This window comes from Pundamilia nyererei, unplaced genomic scaffold, assembly GCF_000239375.1.
Source record: "Pundamilia nyererei isolate P.nyererei 1_Seehausen unplaced genomic scaffold, PunNye1.0 scaffold00185, whole genome shotgun sequence".
NCBI classification, from domain to species: Eukaryota; Metazoa; Chordata; class Actinopteri; order Cichliformes; family Cichlidae; genus Pundamilia; species Pundamilia nyererei.
Window position 1 is genome coordinate 139,041 of NW_005187586.1, and position 16,498 is coordinate 155,538.

General features: G+C 41.7%; 1 long non-coding RNA gene across 1 annotated transcript in view; it reads right to left on the bottom strand.

Moving 5' to 3' along the window:
• LOC102195056 (uncharacterized) overlaps positions 1-12,407 on the bottom strand; it is a 74,990-nt gene extending 62,583 nt beyond the window's left edge. The window contains exon 1 of the long non-coding RNA XR_312078.1: positions 12,255-12,407. This is a non-coding gene — a long non-coding RNA (uncharacterized LOC102195056). The remainder of the gene's footprint in view (positions 1-12,254) is intronic.
• Positions 12,408-16,498: the final 4,091 nt, after the last annotated feature.

Consider the following 16,498-nt stretch of genomic DNA (forward strand, 5'->3'; position numbering starts at 1 on the left):
ATAGCAAGAATCTTTTCAAAGTGAGCTTTAAATTTCCATCACTTTTATCAGTGCTGGCTGCTCAATGTAATAGAAAACAATAGAAAGATTCAGGGAGAAGGTAATCGGCTGCTGCATGATGAGCCAAGGGATCCAGGGGCTCCTTGACTAGCTAAGATAAGGCCGACTCATCCCACAACACCCACTGCCAGAGTTCAGGCTCATGGATTTTTCCACACTGAAGGGCACTGCCAACTCACTGAGTTATCAAAAATTCCTTTCAGTAGAAAACTATACACACACCCCTAAACACAGAAAGACAAACAGAAGGTGGACAATAAGAAGACTTTACGTGAGACCAAACCACCACAAGTCTTAAATGACTGATTTTGTCTTCAGTCACTTGGAGTAAAGAACACTAAAAACACATTGCTGAGCACGTTCATATTTAATGTCTCTCTTGAGTTGTGGGTTCACTTAATGGCCTGATCATTTGATATCTTCTCTCACTACCAGCTATCACAGCCAGACATGGCTAAGCTGCAAATTTAAATGAGGTCTCTATGGTTTATACAAGAGTTTCACCTGTTTTTGTATACTGCCTTTGCCATAGTTTGGGGTAAACAATATGTAGACATGGAACCATCATGCAGAGACTGGTGGCCATGGTGGACCCCTTTGTATTAACTGAGCATCATTTAAGCACCAAAGTCTATCTGAGTATTGTTGCTGTCCCTGTTCATACCGTTATGACTACAGCGTACTGGTCTCTGATGGCTGCTTCTAGTAAGATAATGTGCCATGTCACAAACTTCAATTCATCTAAAGCTTCTTCTTCCTCCTAGCGTTTTTCCCGCTCGGTTGCAGGGTCTGCTTTTCTGCAAAGTCGTCTCCACTTGGGTCGGTCAAGGGCGTCGGTCAGATCGGCTTCGATCTTCTTCACATCGTCCTTGATTCGGTCCATCCATCTCCGCTTTGGTCTGCCTCTAGGTCGACGTCCTTGGGGGCTGAGCCGCAGTGCTGTTCTCACCACTGAGTTCTCATCGCTCCGTACCACATGTCCATACCACCGCAGCCTCGCTTCTTGCATCTTATCTGTGATTGGCGCGATTCCCATCCTCTTTCTAACGTCGGTGTTTATGACGTGGTCCCATCGTGTTAGGCCTAGGCACCATCGCAGCATCCGCATTTCCATCGTGTGAAGGGCTTGTTCGTGCTTTGCGGTGGCTGGCCAGCACTCGGATCCATAGAGGGCGACGGGGCGCACTACACTCTTGTAGATCTTTGACTTGAGGCGATTGGGCATTCTTCGGTCACACAGGACGCCGGTGACTTGGCGCCATTTCATCCACGCTGCGTTGATCCTGGCTCGTACATCTAGTAGGATATCGCCGTCATTGCTGATCATCGATCCGAGGTATTTGAAATGAGGTACTTTCGCCAGATCTTCTCCATCGACGCTGATCGTGCCGTCGGTCTGGGGGCCAGCCTCTAAGTATTCGGTCTTGTTGGTGTTGAGCCTCAGGCCGAAGTCAGCTAGGCGAGTCTTCCACTGCTGCGTTTGGTATTGCAGTTCTATTCGCGATTCATCGGCCAGGAAGACATCGTCGGCGTAGAGAAGTATCCAGGGATGGGGTGACTGGAGATCCGCCGTCGCAGTGTCCATGCAAAGGATGAAGAGCAGCGGGGAGAGTGCCGAGCCTTGGTGGACGCCCACATTGATGTTAAAGGGCGGCGATGTTCCCACTGGGCTTCTGACCACGCTGGTGACTTGTCGGTAGAGGAGCTTTGTCCAGTTGACGTAGGCTTCAGGAACTCCATGTGATCGCAGGGAGTGCCAGATGAGGTCGCGTGGGACACGGTCAAACGCAATTCATCTAAAGCTGGTTTCTTGAATTAGACAATGAGTTCACCGTGCTCATGTACATTTGGGAATGGGAAATTCAGGAATGCTTCCAGCACTGTTGTATCTATGTTGCAAAATATTAAGGCACTTCTAAATGTAAAACTGGGTCCTACCAGGCAGAATTGACTGGCTCTGAGGATTTTAATTCAGTCACCTGTGAAATTTTCGAATGATCGTAACAACACGATCCCTCCCACCTTTCTGGCATCATTTAGGGGACATGTGACCTTCTGAAAACAGCAACTCAACATTTCCACGTCCATATGTCCAGCTCCTCTATAGAGAGCAGCTGCTCATACAGAACAGGCCAACAGCAAATGGAATCAATTAAAGGAATTATGTGGCGAGCTGGAAATGTTTTAAACAGCGAAGAAAAAAATCTCTTCAGAGTGACAGCAACAAACTGCCAACCTGATCTCTCTCTCTCTAACAGGATTACGACAGACAGCTCTCCTCCTCCACCTGATCTCTGCTCCTGTTTCTTTATGCATCTCTCTGCTGCTTCCTCTGACACTTTCAGACTTCATTTCTCCTTCTTATTCACCGCTTTTATTGCCCTCTCCCCCCAACATCCTCTTTCCTTTTCCCCTCCCCTCTACCCCATACTTTCTATCCCTCCATCCTTTTCTCCCCCTCTCTCTGACACACAAACTTGTCAACATGCTTTCTGTCACCTCCTGAGACCTGATATAAAATCAGAGGGGAACAAAGGGACAGGAGCGATGACCCACGTGAATCACCACTGCTTATGCACGACCACAAACAGCAGCTATATACTGACTACATTTCTAAGATGTACTGTGTTGTCGGACCTCTTCAAAATCTGCATTTCCAGTAATTCTGAAAATACAGATTCGTCCTTGACTTACACAACATACGGTAAGCATTCAGTGCATCACTAACAGATGAGAAAGTCCTGTGAATACTGCCCACAGATTTTATGCACTTTTAGACTTTCCAGTCACTACTGGTACATCCTTTGAACTTCAAAGGAGTCATATGAATTTGCAATAATAATGCAGTTGTATCAAAATTATTGGTAATCCTTGATATCAAGCAAATGGACAAAAGCAGGTTTCCTATGTGACTGAACTGATTTATCAGTGTCAAATGATAACTGTTCCTAAGGCTTCAGTTCCACAGGCCTAGAGCCCATTTTCATATTCATATTTATATAAATAATTTTTATACAATTATACAAGCTTTATAAAAGCTTTTATGCTCACTATGAACAGTTTTACTGTTACAAGAGGCTTTAAGTATGTGTCATTGTCTTAGACTATCATCCTGGCATGAAAGCTTCCCCATTAAACAGCTGTCTCTAACTGCTAGCATTACCCTGATCTCTAAAAATATCCAAAATCAGTTTCTGTCCAGGTGTGAAATCCTAATGCAAATAAAGAGAGCATTTTATCTTTCATCTGCAGCTAATACAAAAGCATTATGGGCTAGTAATGAGCTAGTTAGCATGCCAAGCTAAATAGCTAAAACTATCTTACACATACAGTTTAATCATTACACTCCAGTATGCCCACCAAAAGATGCCACCCTTCAAAGAAAGAACCCTGGTGTGTAGATCCCTGGGCGCACTGCCTTGTGACGAAATTCAAACCCTGATGCTAGTGTAGCACATGATTTTCAAAATTAAAAACAATCTAGCACATAACAGCAGGGTGCAAGATGCTAGCAGGCTGGGCATACATGGAACATCATAACTAAGTGGCCGGCATAGTGTACAGAAACATCTGTGCCGAATACGGCCTGGGAGTCGCAAAGTCAAAATGGAAGATGCCCCCAAGGGTGGTGGAGAGTGACCGAGCTAAGGCCCTGTGGCACTTGCAGATACAGACGGGTGGAAATGATGGTGGCATAGTGGTGGTAGACAAACAGAAGAAGACGGCTGTAGTGATAGATGTAGCGGTTCCGAATGACAGCAACATCAGGAAGAAGGAACACAAGAAGCTTGAGAAGTACCAAGGGCTCAGAGAAGATGGGGAGGGTGAAAGTAACAGTGGTCCCAGTGGTAATCGGAGCACTAGGTGCGATGAGAGCTAGGCAAGTGGCTCCAGCAGATCCCAGGAACAACATCGGAGATCTCTGTCCAGAAGAGTGCAGTCCTAGGAACAGCTAAGATACTGCGCAGGACCCTCAAGCTCCCAGGCCTCTGGTAGAGGACCCGAGCTTGAAGGATAGACTGCCTGCAGGGGCAAGAGGGGAATTTTATATATATTTCCTGCTATGATTCACAATAAAAGTGTAAATGACAGAGCCTTTTTTGGGAATATGCCATTACCAGTAAAGGATATTTTAAATAATTTCCTAATGAAATATTCATACATCATTTAATTAAGACCTGATTTAACTAAACGTGCCCTGGACACAGGAGATCTGACAGGATGTATCTCACATATCCAGCTTCCATGTCATACTGTGTAGATCTGAACACAATTAGCGCTCATCTCTCATTAACATGCCCAGGCTGGTATTTTGTTTATTCCTGCCTGTTCAGTCAGCTGCACCCTGGAGAATGTCAGCTGTCTAACTAATGCTCATACTGGTAGATCCTCAATCCTGCCTTGACAGCATCCTGCACAGTCCCCTCTGTACACTGACCCTCCAGGAGGTTGAAATATTCACACACTGAAAATCCACAGCAGCTACAAACATGGCTGGCTTTGTGGCGAACCATTTCACCTTTAAATGCACCCTGTTCTTTTCCTCATACTTTCCCAGGATTCTGCATTCACCTTCAGATGATCCACTGGGTTAAGTTCCAAATCCAAAGGAAAAATAACTGCAGTGAGGTTAAGAGCAACTTCAAGTCGGAGGAAAGTTTTCAAGTTTTAGGTTTTGTTTTACTGATGCTGGTGGGTTTTATCATCCATTTCAGCAGATTCTCTCATCAGGGACTCTTCGTGACTCTTCCACTCAATAACTGGATATAACAAGGAGATGCTGGAATCAATCAAAAACGTTATTTAAAAAAAAAAAGAAAAATTGATTTGCTGTCAGATATTGTTCTGAAACATATGTGGAGTGTGTGGGTGTTCATCTCGTGGTGGTAAAAGTCCCTTCAGGCATAAATTTTTTAGTATTTGGTATGTTGTTTATCTCAGCTGCTTTGGCATTTTTCTATCACTGAACACAAACAGATAATAACAGATGGAAGGGGCACAGTAAAGTTGCAGAGTAAAGTCGATTTACTCACAATTAGCTCGAGGGAATCAGATGATGAAATTAAGGTGCCCTCCTGAATCAAAGTAGGGTTGTTTGGTAATTTAATGAACTCCTTTAGATGTCACCCCCCCAACGCTGCGTATAAATAATTCTTCATTGAATTAATCAATGGCCGCCCAAATGGAATTATCAGAGAATTTTTGTGTAGGACTTAATTCTGTCTGATAAGCTAGTGGCTGGAATAAGGTTGGATCCAGGAAAGGTGATCCAACTGTTTCTGGAGGGTAAAGCTTAAGTTCACTCCAAACAATGACACTTTGAAAAGGAAAGCATGAAAGAAGGAAGAACCCCTTCCAAAAAATGACCGTAGGATATTCAGAAGTCCTCCCCAGTTTGTCCTCACCAATAAAACTGCTCACATTGTTTCATTCGCAGCGTGAGGACAGGCAGGAAATGATCAGAGCTGTGGCTTTTGTTCTCGTTCCGTCCATAAATAAACACTTCTGAACCGAGACTCATTCGAGTTCACCGACAGTGATACTTTCTGCCAGGACTTTGAATAATTTAATAGCCTGCATTCCTCTCCTGACCAGATGTGTTTGTGAGGGAGAGAAAGGAACGGATACAAGTAACCAGAAGGAGGAATCAAAGGAGAGCATCAGCGAGTGATACAAAAACAGTGAGACAAAGTGGGACAGAGATAAAGAGTCCTCTGTTGTTGTGCTCGGTTTTCATTATCCTTCATTGTCGAGAACAATATGAGAGTGCTGCAGCGGGGAGCAGAAATTGGCCGGAGAGGGTGGACTGGTGATGCGTTTGCCATTGTTTTCTAAGTATTATTAACTCATTGTTTCACAGATCTGCAAGGGACATTATATTACCCTGCACAGTAGCACAATGTTGGTCTACTCAGTAATTTCCCAACCCTATAATTGGGTGTTCATTAAGCTACTTGCACATTAGTCCTTCCTGTGAAGACTACAAAAACAACTCGTCTCCGAAAGGAAGAAAAGGGAGAGCAGTCAGATAGCAAAGCAGGGATCTGTGAAACACTGGGAACAATTAAGTAGATTACACATTTTCCTTCATTGCTGTTCCAGATCAATCAAATGTGCTGTGGTTGAATCATTTATTAGTCATCAGTATATAATATCAGCCACCCTGTTAACTGCTCTGTTTCTATCTGGCCGTATGTGATGCAGCGCGCCAAAAGCTGGCCAGAAATGCAGACTGAGAATTTCTGCACACAAACAACAGCAATGATGCAATCAAGAAGTGGAAGAACTTTTTAGTGTTTCCAGTATTTGTTATCCCAACTTCCCTGTCTGCAAACATCTCAAAATTATATCTGTAGAATGTTTTTCTTCATCAGTTTCAGACGCCAAAACTGCAAATAAACAAGGCAACACTTTGCTCCAAATTCTCGTCCAGAAAACCTCTCGGCAATGACGGGAAACACCCGAATCAACAGCTGCTCGGGCCACTCAGCCATTGAAATTTGCTCCCCCAGTGATGCTGGAGACTTCTCGTCTTCAGCATGCAGGCATGGATTGTGATCACTTGATGTTTTCCTTTTCATCAGAGGTTTAGTCATTTATGACATCCCACAACTTGATCCATTTGCAGATTTACTAAACTACAATCAGTCAAATAAAAAACACAACAAATTAAATCTGCTATTTGCAAATTTTGAAATTTGAAAAATAGTAAATAGAAAAAAAATGTATTGAATTAATTAACTGAATTATTGCAACTACAAGACTAGTCTTGCAGTATCTGCTGCACCTGAGTGCTGGAGCGGTTAGTGCAGATCCATTTGCATATTAGACCCACGCATACTAGCAAAAACAAAGATGGAGAATTCAGTCGAACCATCTAAACCACTTAGCTGTCTTGCAGCTGGGCTCGAGCCAATCCCAGCTGTCATAGGGTGAAAGGTGGAGCACAATCTGGATAGGTTGCCAGTATTAGAATTATGAGTCATGGAAAGAGATTTCATGGAAAGGAAAAAGCCTTCAAAATATTTGCTTTTGCTGATCACTGATGAGTTTTTCTTGGGGTTCAGTCAGTGAGTAAAGGTCTTTTTTTTCTCCCCCTCAAATCAGATCAGTTTTGCCTTTCAGTGGAAATAAGCAGTCCATTCTCTCTTCAGCTTTTTGGCAGCCAGAGATGAAGAAACAGACAGATACAGTGTGACAGCGCAAACTGTAGATTTATAGATGTGCCGTGACAGTGACAGCTTCACCGACAGACACATTAACTTGCTCGAGCCCCGAGGGAAAGCTCCTCATGTTGTCTGAAAAACAGCCCACATTCGACACCACAGGGTAGCACTTTAACAATACAGCAACACGTACTCAGCTGAAATTATTGCAATGGTTACTTTATAGATTTGAGATCAATAAAAATTTCTATAATTCATGTACGATCTTTGTGAAAGCCTGTGTCCTAAAAAAAAAAGAATTGCAAAGCAAATGGAGGAGTAACTTTTCAAACTGATATGGTCATTATGTGGGTAGATTTTATTTAATTTTTTTACATGAGTGTGTTTATGTGTGACTGTGCACATTTAAGAGTCAGTTTGAGCCGTGATATTCCTCTGCCGTGTCAGATTTCAAGTGCGTCTGTGTTTCTGTGTTTGTGTGCTCACTCAAGTTTTGCTATAGCAGCACTGAGGCAGCAAATTAAGCAGCTCCCGCTTGGGTAAAGATCACAGGGACAATATTGGCAATCTGAAGTGAACAAGTGGCACCTTTGGCCTTTCGAAGTCACAATTAAAGAAAACTCTTTCCCACTTTATTTTGCCGTGGCTTTGATGTGTTATGGGGAGCAGAGGCCGTTGATTAAAGGTCACAATTATTTCCTTCTTTTTCCTTGGAATTTCTTTTCCTTTCCTTACATATTTATATTATGTACAAAACTCTTCAGCGACCCCTCATTTCTATTTCGCTTCCAGGACACCGACAATACAGTAATTCTCCAGGCTTTCTGGAGGTCTTTCACCTTTTTCTTTGGACACTGGCTGCTTTTCATAGATTTTCAGTCCAGTCTTAGTACCACCATTTTGGAAGTTATCTCCTCCTACTTAGGGACCTATCTTGACATAAATACCATATTTTTCGGACTATAAGGTGCACTGGATTATAAGCTGCACTCTTAATGTATGGGTCTGTTTTCATATATAAGGCACACCAGATCATAAGGTTCATTAAGAAACAAAACAGTCAGATAAGTCAAACTTTCATTCTTCTTGCTTCCTCCACTTCTGTACCATTGATTCATTAATGTTGAATTCTCTCGCTGCTCTATTACTGTATTGTTGCAGTATATTAATGACTAACCTCATATTGTGGATGGGTTGTCTCAGACTTGTCCTGACTGAAGTTTGGTCCCTTTACAGCATCCTGCCAAGCGATTGGATTTATCCTTAACCATCAGGAATGGTTAATGGTCATGTTAAGTTTTATCGAGTGGAAAAAAAAGTTGGCGTTCATCCTCCAGCTTTACTGTGTTTATGTTATGCTAACATAGCTGTGTCGCTAGCGCTCACGTAGCACATCATTATATACCAGCTAGTTCAACTTCAGTAACCCTACAAACGTCACTGCTGTTTAGTTTTCTGCCTTCATTTATGTTGGAAGTGATAGCAGAGCTGTACGTTTTAATTTGTTCAGAAATCTCTCAGTCAGAACATGCTATATCATGTTTAGGTGGAAACTAGCGAGCTAACGTCCTGCTAACTCTGTTAAATTTAATACATTCTGTTTTCATGGATGCCTGGATGTTAAACTTATTTGTTACACCTGGTAAAGCAACAAAGCTGATCATTTTATTAAAGATGGAAGAATTTAGACAATTTTTAACTCTCAGTGTTGCCGCAGTGCTCATTTGACTTTGGGACCTGAAGCTAAGCTTGGACCCAGATTACTCCGCGAGGCTCCTGACTACGGTAGCCGTAGTGCTCCGACAATCCATCAACCGGTGCGGCTTCATAGCTCACCAAAGTCGTACTAAAATATTTTTGGACAGATTTTTGAGCAGCGTGTACCACATAAAATCGGTTTGAGGTCAGTAAGCACAACCAGAATTCATACATAAACCGCAGAGGATTATAAGGTGCACTGTCGATTGTTGAGAAAATTAAAGGATTTTAAGTGCGCCTTATAGTGCGGAAAATACAGTTGTCCCTAAGGCACTATGAGTGCCAACATCTATTTGGCATATAAAATACTTTATACAAATCACACAATCATTGGACAGTTCCGTTTATCAGCAATAGAAGACTTACAGAACAAAGGGGTTCGCTAGTTGATGGAATTACAAACAAAGATATGAACACCGGTCCAAATTATGAACATCAGATTTTCAGCCACCAAACAATAATATCTGGAAAGTATCTGATTGGGAACAGCTTCATTTTTCAGCACAACACTGGAAATGCAGTAAAAGCATACCTGGATAGAAAACCATACGATGGAACACAATCAGTCATGGATTGGCCTCCCCAGAGCCGAAGAACAAAGATTGTCATACCAAATATTGACTTTCAAGCTCATTAGAATTGTACAAACTCTGTTTATCCCTTACATATTTCAATAAATCACTCCACCAGTTTCTCTTTTCCATAGAAATGTGTAAAGAAATGAAGTCGTGGCTCAAGACTTTTGCACATTACTATAATTCATCACTTCCACGCATTGTTTCCCCAACAAGAACAGTAAAAATATTCAGATTTTTAAAATACTGCAAAATGTTGTAACCTTTAAAGTCATTGTCTTGAAGCTCGTTTTGAAATAGACTTGTTCTTTGAAGCTACATTCACTGGATCATATATACTGATGCCAGAGATGAAAGAGAGCAGCTTCTTTGACTAAAAAAAGCCCCCCAGAAGATCTTTTTTTCCATAACTCATAAAATATTTTCGTAAGTAAAAAAGGAAATAGAAGAGACCGTATCTGCAGTTCTACCTTTGAAGCTGCAGGAAGCCAGCTAAACCGCCTTACACTAATCCAGGTAGATCCTTCATAATACCTCTTTGTGCTAAACAGTTACCGCAGTCATCAGCCATACAAACACTCAATCCAGCCTCCTTACAGGTCACACATGTATGCTGTGAAGGTCCCTGAAAAAAGCAAAGAGCATAATCCATCCTGTGCTCAAAAGATTGCAGTGCTTACTGTTTGTCTGGTATATGATACTTACATTTATTAAACATGAAATCTTTGCAGTTTCTAACAATGTTTGAATTACAATGTGGTTCATAATGTAAGCTCAATATTTCTTTATTACCACAATCTAATTTTCTTCTGAGACTAAAAGTGGAAAAGTTTCAAAAACTGCTTCTAATTTTCTATTATATATGTTGCTTGAAATTGGGGCACATTTATTATGTAATCAAATTTTTGACACTCATAGCCTGCAGGGAGCTGCGAAGGGCACCACAACAACATGTCATGTGACAAAAACCAAATGTGAAAGATGGAAAAAAAAGAAAACTTTCCCCAAAGTCTGCACTTGGCCTCAATCTGCTTGTTTTCTTGTGTAAATCCAAGCAGACTCTAACACTGCAAACAGTGCGATGTCTGAGAAAACATTCCCTACAGCCTGCCACTTGGGCTCAAACACAGAAAGTAAAAGCTAATGACCAACAATCTGCACTGTAACCAGTATCCCAGTGAAAACTTTAGGCTTGTGACCGCAAAGAGAAAAAGGTCTGTTCTGTAAAACAATAATATAAACATGTAATTGTGAGCTATAGAGACAGGCATTTCAGTCTTTAATGTGCCAAATCAAACGTCTTCTTTTAAAAATGCACATACTTCCTGTGTAGTCAGTAGAAGCACTAATCCATCTTTTGATTTCTGCCACACAAATTGCAACATGCGCACATTTATCACGGCGACGTGAGGTGAGAAGGAGAGTGAATCTTCAGCATGAGTGACTGCTCGCCTGCACAGCAAGCTCAGAGTCAGCATGTACTTAACTTGGTACTCTCCTCTGCATAACACCGTACCTACTGTTAACACTGGGGAGGCGGTCACATTGGGTGCAATCACCTGGACAGGCTCCGGAAGTAGGAACGCGCTTTTATCATTTTTTTCAGACACACAATCTAGTTTCAAAACTGCATCACAAAACAAATGACAGACTACACTGTTGTGTAGGAATCCTAAAGGTTACTTGTGGAGATGTCACCAGACAGATTCGACACCAAAATACTGAGTACTTGTTTTTGTTTGGTCCATAGCATAGCTAATGAGGTGGGAAGTCTTCAGACAAAAAACAACAAGAAGAGCAAAAAAGTTGGGAAGAAGAAGGTGAGGAAGAGGAAAAGGCACAAGATGAAGAATAAGAACATGAAAAAAGAACAAGAAGAAAATGATGAGAAATACAAGAACAATAATAAGAGGAAAAACTACAGGTGGAAGATTAGTGCAGGTGCTGTGAAAACGCTGCTAAGGCCGTGTCTGCTTTGGAAGTATCCTGCATATCGAATCAAATTGGGTATCAAGAATCACGTAACTGGTCCACTGGTACTACATTTCTGGTATTGTGACAGGGATTCGGTACACGTCACCGAATAACCTTGTCACAAAGCCTTAAGACCAAAAAGTGTGTAGCTGTCAAAAACATGCAAGGCCTGCACTGTAACAGTGACTTTACTACTTTATGTAAAACTGACAGCTAATGGAAAAACACACAGCAGAGACAAATAAATTTAAATATGAATACGAATGCCATGAGGGCTGGGTTTCTCCCCTGCACCACTGGGCATTAAAAAGCCAAGAGCCCAAAATACAAATAACTGCTGAGTCAGTGAGATACACAGTAGCAGGTTAAGTGTGCAGTGTTAAACCTCTGTTATGTTTCGCATGCTGCACACTGAGCAATGCATGTGACCGTCTACAACCATGAGGTTCAGTGTAACGCATGCTAGTCTACACAGGGATGTGAATAAAAACCAACCATGTTTGCCTGAATGTTTCCAATTTAACCGGCGAGGCACAGGGAGTCACTACTGCAAGGAAAAAACAAATGATTGCTGCATTGTTCACAAAACTTTGATATATACACACACAAACATACAAGCAGGCGCATACACCCACAGCACAGCCGCACAAATGCTGGAATCCTCAGTGGAGGAACATCAAACAACAACAGGTACTGTTAGAATATGGCCAAATGCACTCACCACACTCATGAGGGTCGATCAGATCTCCTTTGTACAGAGAGGTTAGACTGCTCTCTCGCTCTCTCTCTCTCCCTTTGTGTTACATTTTTAAAAAAAAGAAAGGTCCCCATGCTCATGCTGTGTGTATCGCTACAACCTCTTGTTGAGGCTCAGGTAGAGGGTATTTCATTAGTGTAGTATGTTTGTGTGTATGTGAGCTCAAGTGTGTCTTAGTGTGCCTAATCCCTGCTGAGTAGAGTGGGTGCTAGGCAGCAAATGCTCACTGGAGAGTTGGAAGCACAAAGCAGGGGTTCAAATGAGATTATATGTGTCGATGGCCTGTTTTCTTATGGTTTTGTCGAGGGTCCTTGTAAACTCCACAGTCTGGCATTGTGAAACTTTTAAGTTGCAGTGATACAGATTAAGCCACAGTGGTAGTCTACAGTGTCATCACCACATCATCTGCATGCAAGTGCTCACTTATTAATAATCATACTATTACACTTTTTCAAGCTGCAACTGCATGCCCACTCATGTCCACATGTATTGATCACACTCTCCTGTGACTGAACAGTGTGGGAGGCGAGGGCTGATGATTATTTCACGTTAAATTAGATGAGCAGTAACAGAATCACAGCATGCAAGGCTGAGCAAACTGCAGTGCTGAAAACGGCCACTTGAGGCCTGCTCCAAAAGTTATTCTCTATTAGACTCATATTGTAAACATCTGTTTTTGTTTATTGCTATAAGCCTATATAATTACTTGTAGTGTCCAGTAGAGGGCTCTGGCGCTTAGTCACCGACAAGCTGCACTTCCAGCTAAGACCGGAAATTCGAGGACTTGTGGTGCATGTGTGCCAGAATGCAGCTCTTAATGAAGGGTAAAGCGGCGTGATACCAGACTGTGACTGAATTAACACATTGCAGCCCTTAGAAGGTGGCGCGAGGTACGTGTTTTAATTGCTAAGTTGATATTTCGTTGATTTATATTAATAATAAGCATCTAAGAAGATGTGTTTTGTTTTTTCTGTTTAGTTTTTATGGTGCACCTCAGCACTGTTAGATTCTGAATGGAAGTAAAAACACTGCACCCATCAAGGCTCTCTCTATTCCTTCCTTGGTCTGGGGGACTGCTACACATGTTAAAAATCCCAAAATGACACCATTTGCAGCAATTTTTTAATAACTCCAACTGTATTAGACCTTAAAGTGGTGCATGTGAAGTCAGTTTGAATGACAAGTGGGTTTTGAATAGGCTGCTAGCTGTTTGCTAGCCTTCAGCTAAACTAAGTCACTAAAATGGCTGGGTCAGCTTTGCCTGTGGCTTTGGTTGCTTTTGCAGATTCTGCAATGCAAATAATATGTCTTGCTGTGTGATTAATGTAACTGCATTTTCCAGTTTTCATGGTTAATATTCTAGTATAGTCTACTATAGTCACATTGGCTGCATCCGTCTTGCAGTCGATCATAGCCGGCAGGAAGTTCTGAAATAAAGCTTGAAAGTCTGTACTTACCTTGTAATTATTTAACTTCTCCTAATGGTAAATGGCCTGTATTTGTATAGCACTTTTCTAGTCCCTAAGGACCCCAAAGCGCTTTACACAACCAGTCATCCACCCATTCACACACACATTCACACACTGGTAATGTGCTGGGGCTGAGCACATAATCGTGCTGCAGTGTTTGAGGACACAAATGTATTTGTGCAACAGTTGTGTGTGATGCACAACTGTTGTTGGAACATATTTTATGTATTCACTTTAATTTAAACATCTGAATTGTTCCAAAGCTTCAGATTTTGAAAAATACTGCTCCATGCTTTTAGTCAGCCTTCAGTTAGTGACACAGAAAGTTTTGGCAAAGTGTTGTGTTACTTAACACGTGGCCGGGTAAATGAGTGGGCCACCATGAGATCAGACACATTATTAAAGTAAGCCAGTGGTAATGGATCTCTCAGACTACTGATTAATGTCCAACTTTACCTGCTACAGTGCTTTTACAATGGCTTCATTATTAAAAAATAAAAACAAGTGTTTACATTTTGTTCCTTGTTCAGCTCTTCAGGTCAAAACATTCCTAAAGAACTCACTGAGATACTCCAGGACATGAACACGCACACGCACACAAACAGATGCACCATGAAGGTTTAAGTAGATTAGTGGGTTGCACGATGAGCCCTTAACAGTACTAGTCCTAGACAGAGAGGCCAGCTACACAGACCAGCAAGCCCCAACTCTGAAGCGATGCCAAATAGTACTAATGCTGTTAGGGATGGCAATAACCTAAAGGGGGTAGAGACAACCTTGTGAACAGACGGTTAGCTTGCTGAAAAAACCCCAGATTTGCTCTCTGAGCTCTCACAAAATCAGCCTGTGTCTTTTAAAAAGGGGATTTATTCATTGGTTTAGAAAAAGAAAGCATGCACATTAAAAATCCTTCTTAACAGAGCAACCTTTTTTTAAGTATAACATAAAACCTGATTAGTTTTCTTTTCCTTAATTTGAAGTGTTTGTTTAAATTTTCTATGTAGTTGGAAATTATCTGAGTGATGTTGTGATGTTTACCATTTTTATTTCCCAAGAAACTGAAGCCCAGAACTTCCAACCTAGTGAGGTCTGTTAGCTAATGGTGCATTTGCACAAACAGCCAAAGGACTGTGAGAGCAGCTACAGTGAGTGAAGGTTAAACACAAACACAAAAATACCCAGGGGCTACCCACCACTACCATATGCTTGGCCCAAGAGCAGCTGGGTTTCTTGAGTATCACACAAATTCAGCTGCTGCCCTAAAGCGTGCCTTAATTTGCTAGATTTTACCAATGCATTTAAAAGCACTTTTTTCTTTTTGTATTTCCAAGTTTTAAACATTTTATTCAAGAGGTGCAAAATAATTGATTGCACAAAAGAGAGTCAACAGCTGCTACAACGCATGCTTATTACAGGCTCAATCAGCCTGAATTTGTTCTGCAACTGCAAGATGACCAAAAGTTCAAAATCAGAATTTAAATAGTTATTCATTCTGCTCTGAGTCTAGTCTTCATTATCAGTTAAGTATGCGCATATTAATCCCTCATAAAGATTTATTCAAAGACACTCTCTCCCTCTCACACACATATACACACAGCACCACTAGATAATAGCCAGTGGCTAAGGACAAGATAAATTAAGTTCCTCTTGCTTCTTTAACAGCGAGCAAAGGGACAAGAATAAATTTAGGAGGGTAATTCTGTAAACACTCTGTCTGTGTACTGGAGAAAACCAAAGATAAGCTGCCAGTTGTTTTTGATGTCAACACGCTTACAAGAAAAGAAAAAGAAAAACTCTCCTGTCATGGTTGAGTCACATGTTGTTCTGTGGCTTCTTTGCCACAGAGGATACATAACATGTTTTCTGTGGCTCAGTTCAGAGGCTAAATTCCCCTGCAACTGCTAAAATACACACAGATGTGCAGAGATTAATTGGGCGTAAGTAACCCTTGTTGACCCTTCACTTTGGTCGTGTTTGACCACTGGGACTGCTCTGTCCACCTTTCAAAAAAACCCCTTTCCTTACTCACAATGTGACCGAAAAACTGTGAAAAGGATGAAATTATGAAGGCTTTTCATGCCCCTGTATTCAGCGATTAAAATTCAGTTACCATATTGTAGTCACCGGGGTTTATTTGACACGCTGCAGCATATAAACACTCACACAAAATCAGTGCATCATTCATTTGTGCACCACTTCTCTTCGGCAGTTTCAAAATGATATTTTACAACCACATTCGGCCAAAATCGGGCTTCAGAGTTCCACAAAGCCACGCTTCTCAAAGGTAAATTTATCTCTGGGCCACTCTTATCTGACAATCCAAATGGGAGCATGTGTCAACAAAGAGGACATGTTGTTCTGCCATTTCTCTGTTATTCAGCCTTTATCTAACCAGACGGGTCCATTAAGATTGTTTTGATATGTGATTGATCCGTTCACAACACAGATTCAAGTTTGGCTTTTCTTTCCTGTGAAATAAATGGGATTTGGGAAGAAGGAACCAGACCCCGTCATCCGCTTCATCTGCAGCAGCCATCACCCACAGTCTTTTGCTGCTAAGAAAACCTATCAGACATCTGTCTTTGGCCGCCTGGAGGGCCGGCACACGGAGACGGCAAGAAAGTTAGAGGAGTGATAATGAAGAAACAAGGACAGGAGCTAAGAGAGAGTGAGAGAGACAATTGAATATCTGGGGAAGAGGTTGAAAGGGAAAAGGGACTGTAATGTTTGCGTCTTTCC